Genomic DNA, 7,590 nt, shown 5'->3' with positions numbered 1-7,590 from the left:
CGTTCCCTCCCCCGTTCCCTCCCCCGTTCCCTCCCCCGTTCCCTCCCCCGTTCCCTCCCCCGTTCCCTGTTCCCTCCACCCCTCCCCTGTCCCCCCCTCCCCTGTTCCCTCCCCCCCTGTTCCCTCCCCCGTTCCCTCCCCCCTCCCCCGTTCCCTCCCCCCTCCCCTGATCCCTCCACCCCTCCCCTGTCCCCCTCCCCTGTTCCCTCCCCCTTCCCATCTTCCCTCCCCCTTCCCCTGTTCCCTCCCCCCTCCCCCCTGTCCCCTCCCCCGTTCCCTCCCCGCTCCCCTGTTCCCCTCCCCTGATCCCTCCACCCCTCCCCTGTCCCCCCCTCCCCTGTTCCCTCCCTCCCCCTTCTCATGTTCCCTTTCCCCTACCCTGTTCCCTCCCCTGTCCCCCTCCCCTCCCCTGTTCCCTCCCTCCCCCCTCCCATCTTCCCTCCCCCTCCCCTGTTCCCTCCGTCTCCTCCCCTGTTCTCTCCCCCCCCTGTTCCCTCCCCCCCTTCCCCCTCCCCTGTTCCCTCCCTCTCCTCCCTCCTCCTCTCCCCGCTCCGCCCTCTCCTCCCCTCCTCCTCCTCCCCTCCCCTCCTCCTCCCCTCCCCCCTCCGCCCCCTCCTCCCCTCCGCCCTCCCCTCCCCCGCTCCTCTCCGCGCGTGAGAGGTTTTTGTGTGGCGGTGACGTCAGGGCCGTAGTGGTCAGTGCCAGCCGTCGCACTGATTAGGTCCAAAGTAAGTTTAGGTGATTGGGGGTTATTCATCCAGCAGTGGAAAGGTCAAGGTTGTACGTTGAACGTCCTTCGCACCCTACAAAGCCAACCGCGCTAATCTGAGGTTGATGATGATGATGGTGATACTGAGGTCTGATATTGCGACTGTCATCATTGGCCTTGTACACATTTCATAAACTGTCGTGGAGAGATTTTTTTATCTGCAACCCTATTACACGCAGCTGCGATTATCCAATAGGGTCCGTGGAAACTCCAGTTATTCTATCATCTGCCGTCATCAATGAATTTCCCAAAAGTTCATTGCAGAACGGCCATTCAATTATCCGCAATATTTTCGCGGATAAGTGGAGCTGCACACTAAATCGTTCCTACTACCCGTGGCTTACTCTTTGGTTATTTCGGTGAAGTCACGTAGAAAGAGAACATAATACATTAAATAATAGTATACGACCTTTCGATTGCAACACAAGCAATCATCATCAGGTACAAATGAAAGATAAAACAAACCTAGTAAACTTAGAAATATAATGCAATACAACACAGACAGTCGGCTAACATAACAGTCAACACCCTACCTGGTTGATTACGTTCTTCCAAAGATTGCTACATTTGAGAGAGAGACAAAACACAGAACCGGAGACGCATTGACAGACACACAAGCAGAGAGAGAGAGATAACACAGAGACACAGAGAGAGACACACACATAGGCACACAGAGAAACAACGCCTCTGTGTCGAGGCCTTAAATAGAGAGAGAGAAGGAGGCTGAGATATAGAGGGCGGGGGTTATCTGCACTTTTATGTAAAAAAAATAGATAATCCCACACGGAGACGTGAAGACACCCATGGAGCCATGGAGACACACTTATACACAGTCCATACAAAGACACCGACACATACAGACGGAGACATAGATAGGGAATTACGGATTATGGTTAAGCACCATACTGGATTGGCAACCAATGAATTGAACGCATCCGAGAGGAGAATGAAAGATGAAATGAGCTCATACTGGATTAATTATTGCATCACAAGATCATGAGAGGTAGCTGCAGCTTGGGAAGGCCTTCGTCCAGCAGTGGATTGATCATGGTGGTTATCGAAATGTGTTATATCCCCGGCGACCAGAGTTCCATTCCCAATCGCAGGTAATACTCTTATCAGTGGTTATTATCTGAAACTGTCCTGACTGAGCCTGCCCTCGGTCGACTCAAATGACGCAGTAAAGATGGGTCACAAAAACATTTGGCCAACGTTAGTCCATCGGTTGCAACCACATGCCAACGTTTGCCCAACGTTGGCATGTTTACTGGGTAGTACCTTGTGCGTTTTTTTTCTTAAACATAATCACTGGGGAGACAAGGGCGTCGGGCATGGTGCTCGTCACATCGATATCTGGTGCATCACGCTCGCCTCATTACAACTGAACACATTCGTCAATGCCACTGCATTTAAAGTAAACAAAATATATAATAGGCGAAGTTTCCTGCTATGACCATTCTTCGTCGCAGATGGACTACGACGGGAGGAGGAGAAGGAAGATACCTTTTTGTGATTGTGCCAGCACAAACAAGCGACGCTTCATATACCCCACATTCCACGGTTTCCAGTAGACTTCGAAACATCCACAAACAAAATCTCGTATTGGTGGAGTGTAACATCGTTCCAATAACCCGCAAGATATCTGCGGGTATTGACCTCCCCTTGTCCCGAAATTCACTGCGGACAAAATAAGATCAACTCTTAATTATCTGCACTTCTGGGGGCCTCCCCCACGCTGCTCCGACATCCCCCCTTTGCAAACTGCGTCTGGACTTGCAGGGATTCCGTTACCAGTAGGGGGCCATGCGGGGGTGCTGCTGCCTGCGTTAGAAGTTACGTGCCGGCACGGAAGGGAGCTGCGCATGGGATGTCTTGAATGTTCCATTTAATTTCACACACAACGCATGTTAGCGTAATGAACAATGTCCGACTTCTGTTTAATAAATTGCTCCACTTTGCTGACTCAGGTCACTGCACTCTTGCAAATGAGGCTACCCTGGTCTCTTGAGTTGTGTCACCTGGTTAAACACAATAAACTTGAACTTTGGCACACAAGGCATCATTCTTGTACAATGAACATGACTCGTCATTACTGGCGCAATGATTCGCTCTTTGGCGTCAATTTCTTGAGGTTAAATTGCAGGCAGAGTATTGTGCTGTATTTTTGTACTATATTATAAGACATGTTTTTTTCTGGCTGGGTGGGGGGCCCGAGGAGGTGGGCAATTTGGGGAAACACGTGGGGGTGGCCGGGGGTTTTCACGCAGGAGAGATGGGGGGGGGCACCCAGGAGTGGGGAGGTGGGGACGTTGGTGAGAGTGGGAGGACGGTCGTTCAATGACGGGTACCTTTATATTATACTGAATGTAATATACACAGAAAATTATATTTTTTAAGAAAAGTTTTTCTATCCTCTTGGATTCTTTCGGTAAAGTCACGTAGTTAGAAATATTTTTTTATTTCATTTTTAACTACGTGACTTTACCGAAAGAACCAAAGGGTATGGATTCCTGCAATTACGAAAGCTTCAAATCAAGATTTAAAGTTTTGCTGGCTGGCTGGTGGGAGGGATGGATGGATGGAAGGTCACTCACGTCCAAAGGACGAGCGGGTTGCTTGTAAAATGTGATGTGAAGGGTACGAAATCCAGCAAGGGAAGTCCATGACAATCTATCAGGACTTGGCATCGCTGCTGTATATATAGCAAGCATACATATGTATTTATTTTACGCATCAAGTATTCGATAACGGTGTGTGATTACAATGATGCCTGGAATCTAGAATAACAGTGCATTCGACTAAAATGTGTGTTCTGCACATGTAAATTAGAGTATATGACTAACAAAGTGCTGGGTACATATATATATAGCTCACTCGGCAAGCTGTTGCATCTGCTGTGTGTTGGTGAGCTATGCTGCTCCTTGTGTGTTAAATACTCTCCGACCTGAGGATAACATGAATATGTAAATAACACCATTGAGTGAGTTGTGACTGCAGGACTTGACAACTTACGTCAGGATATACAGGAATACGAACCAAGTAACCAACATGTTAGTGTACTGCAGTACAGCACTGTCATGTATTCACATACTGCACAGTATGTGTACAGTTTAGGTTTGTGTACTCATTTTAACATGCATCATTAACATTCTAGATTTGAAGCTGTCGTGACTGCAAGGAATCATATTCTTAGGTTTTTTCGGTAAAGTCACGTAGGTAAAACATCAAAATTAATGAAAATAAAATAAAATAAAACAAAAATCACGACGTTTCGGAGGCAACACAAGTCTCCGTCATCAGGTGGGACCCATCTCAAAAGAATTCTCTCATCAAAACGCTATACCACAGAGCCCATGGCATTTCTGATAAACACCACCTGACCGGTGAATTAAGACATGTACATCGGGCCCTCAGGATGAACGGATACTCTGACCGTACTATCCGCCAAGCTGTCTCTCCCACCACACAGAAACAGCCACTTGAAACTCCGACCAAAACCATCACGTTACCATACATAGCAGGCGTGACCAAAAATATCTCCAAAATTCTAAACAAACATAAGATCCAAGTCCGATTCAGTACAGTGCATAAAATCCGTGATCTGATTCCATCTGTGAAGGATGTCGTTCCTGACTTACAGTATCCTGGAGTCTACAAATTGAGTTGCATTTGTGGTGATTGCTACATCGGAGAAACAAAACGTCATGTTTCTGATCGTGTCCGCGAGCACAAGTCAGATCTGAAACACGGCAGAACTGATTCTTCTGCCGTTGCCGATCATTGCTACAACTCGGTGGGCTCTCATGAAATTGTCTTTTCCGAGACCAAGGTTCTCTGCAAACCTCCCGGCTACCATCAAAGGTTTGTACACGAAGCCATACAAATATACAAACACAGACATAATTTCAACCGTGATGATGGGTACAAACTTAGTAATCATTGGAAAGATGTTATCAACCACGCAAAAAAGACTTAATTACACTTTTTTGGACCATCTTATCTGACAGGCACTATTTTACTTTACTTTACCGAGTGTTAACATCCCCAGTTATTTTTTTACAGTACTCTCTTCATTGTTCAGCCAGCATTGGTATAAATGTAATGTAGTAACTCCACGGGAGACGACTTCACGGGTAACACACTCTTTATTTTATCAAACTTGGTTACAGGTGACTAACACCTACTTTGTATCTCGGGTGACAAACACCCACTTAGCTACTTGGCGACTAACGCCCACTGAGTTACTCGGATGACCAACATCCACTTAGTACTCGGGTGACAAACACCCACTTAGCTACTTGGCGACTAACGCCCACTGAGTTACTCGGATGACCAACATCCACTTAGTACTCGGGTGACAAACACCCACTTAGCTACTTGGCGACTAACGCCCACTGAGCTACTCGGATGACCAACATCCTCTTAGCTACTTGGCGACTAACGCCCACTGAGCTACTCGGATGACCAACATCCACTTAGTACTCGGGTGACAAACACCCACTTAGCTACTTGGCGACTAACGCCCACTGAGCTATTCGGATGACCAACATCCACTTAGCTACTCGGCGACTAACGCCACTGAGCTACTCGGATGACCAACATCCACTTAGCTACTCGGCGACTAACGCCACTGAGCTACTCGGCTTCACTAGGTCTTCAGCTCCGTCTTCGGGTCTTCAACTGGGTAACTCTCCCCGAGTGCTCTCGCGCGTCCCCCTTTATACCCCACCTGCGGACGTCGCTGCGAGCACCCACTTATTCGACCAATCGCCGGGTGCTGGCTACGATCCTCTTTTCCCACATCTCATCGTGCCTCACCACTCACTCCGCGCCGCCTCGTCATCTGTCACTCCCGGCGCGCGCGTCCACACCACGCCCACAACGCGTGCCCAACCCCGCACCGCCCCGTGATCCATCACTGTCACAGTCGGCGCACGTCAATACCACCACTACATAAACATGGGCATTTTCGTTCTTTTGTCTATCATGTGTATCAGACCTCCCCTCCCCCTCTCTGTCCATTGTGTTGGCGTGTGCAGCAGCAACCGCGTCCAAGCCGTCGTCCATTGTTTTGCCCCCCCTCCCCCTCCCGATGTGTTGTACTTAGCACTCCGTGCTGTCTTTGAGCCCCGCCCCCCTCCCTCCCGATACGTTCCATTCATTGGCTACCACATTTTGATGAGCTCCCCCCCCTCTCCTCCCCCCTTCAACTTGCTTATAAGGGATTACTTCTTGAATCATTGCCTCACTTGATGCAGCTAATTCGGCTGTGACGGTCCCACCTGATGACGGAGACTTGTGTTGCCTCCGAAACGTCGTGATTTTTGTTTTATTTTATTTTCATTAATTTTGATGTTTTACCTACGTGACTTTACCGAAAAAACCTAAGAATAGAACATCATTAACATGTTTAGGTTTTTAAAAGTGTGAATAAAATTGTGTTTTTGAGATTTTGTAATGACTATAACCTTGTTTACAAATCATGCAGCCTACCACAGAACGATGTGTTGTTGTTTTTTTACAATATAGTAGTTAATTTATTATTGTTATTCACACCTACACTGTGGTTGTACTAAGACCACAAATGGCAAGCGTGGACGGTGTTATACTTTAATCAGGCTAACTGTGTGTGATGTGTGCACAGCGGGAGAGATTAGCTGCCCACACAGTATTTGCCCCACACATAGGGCATCTTGCCATCAAGCACGTGTAACCTCACACTTGATTACGTCATGAATCCCACACGGACATCCACGTCATCGACCCCACACCCCCCTCGGGCTTCAATATGGAGGGCAGGCAGGCGGGCGCGTGCTCTAAAGTCCATGAAATATGGAGGGATACATTATAGAGCCATACTAAAAGATTGAGAATCACTCAACTACATCATATAATTGAAGCACTTTACAAAGAAGAGTGCAAAGTGGGACAAAGATCAGTGCCTGATTAAGCTAGTGTGGGGCCTGCAGCATATTTTATAAAGGGGCCCTAAATAAAAAAAATACTCGTAAATATTAAAACACAATTTTTTTACGAACAGAGTAAAGTAATTGTATTTTTTAATTTGCTATACAGCCAGATAATACGACAAATCGCTAACCTTAACCCCCCATTCGTTCATAAAAGTTGAAGGCAGTATACTATAGTAATAGAGCAATTGCAAAATCACTGAACCGGAATTGATAGCTTGAAAGCATTTAGCGCGGGGCCCTTGAAAGTGCGGGGCCCGTGCATATGCAACTTTTGCTACTAGGATAATCCGGCACTGACAAAGATGCATATTACCAAAACAAAAAGTTATGTTCAGGTTTGCTGAAGAAAAGGAAATTATAGTTTGGAGACAATTATTATTATTATTGGAACACATCTTAGCAGACGTGGCAAGATCTGAAATTGCCACCATTCTTAAAAATGCTAATAAACCCATGAGTAACATCAGCAAAGTCGAGCACTCTGAACTCGCCAAATTGAAAAAGAGAGAGGACATAGTCATCCTCTCAGCCAACAAGGGCAATGCTACTGTCATCATGGATAAAACCACATACAACAACAAAATCCAGGACCTTAATGATGGCAGTTACACCAAAATTAACAAAGATCCTACCAACCGCCTGGCTACAAAAAACAACAATATCATTAACAATTCGACTTCTCTAATCGAACCATTCAAGCGGCTCTCCCTAAAATCTTCTGCTGCTAGACCACCCAGATTCTATGGTATTCCTAAAATCCATAAAGAAGGTATTCCACTTCGGCCCATCGTTTCCACTATCAACTCACCTACCTACAAACTGGCCCGTTTTCTGTCTGAGACCTTGCTT

This window comes from Lampetra fluviatilis, chromosome 2 (genome assembly GCF_964198595.1).
Source record: "Lampetra fluviatilis chromosome 2, kcLamFluv1.1, whole genome shotgun sequence".
In the NCBI taxonomy this organism is placed as follows: Eukaryota; Metazoa; Chordata; class Hyperoartia; order Petromyzontiformes; family Petromyzontidae; genus Lampetra; species Lampetra fluviatilis.
The sequence above is the reverse complement of the archived record's forward strand: the minus strand, read 5'-3'. Positions refer to the sequence as shown.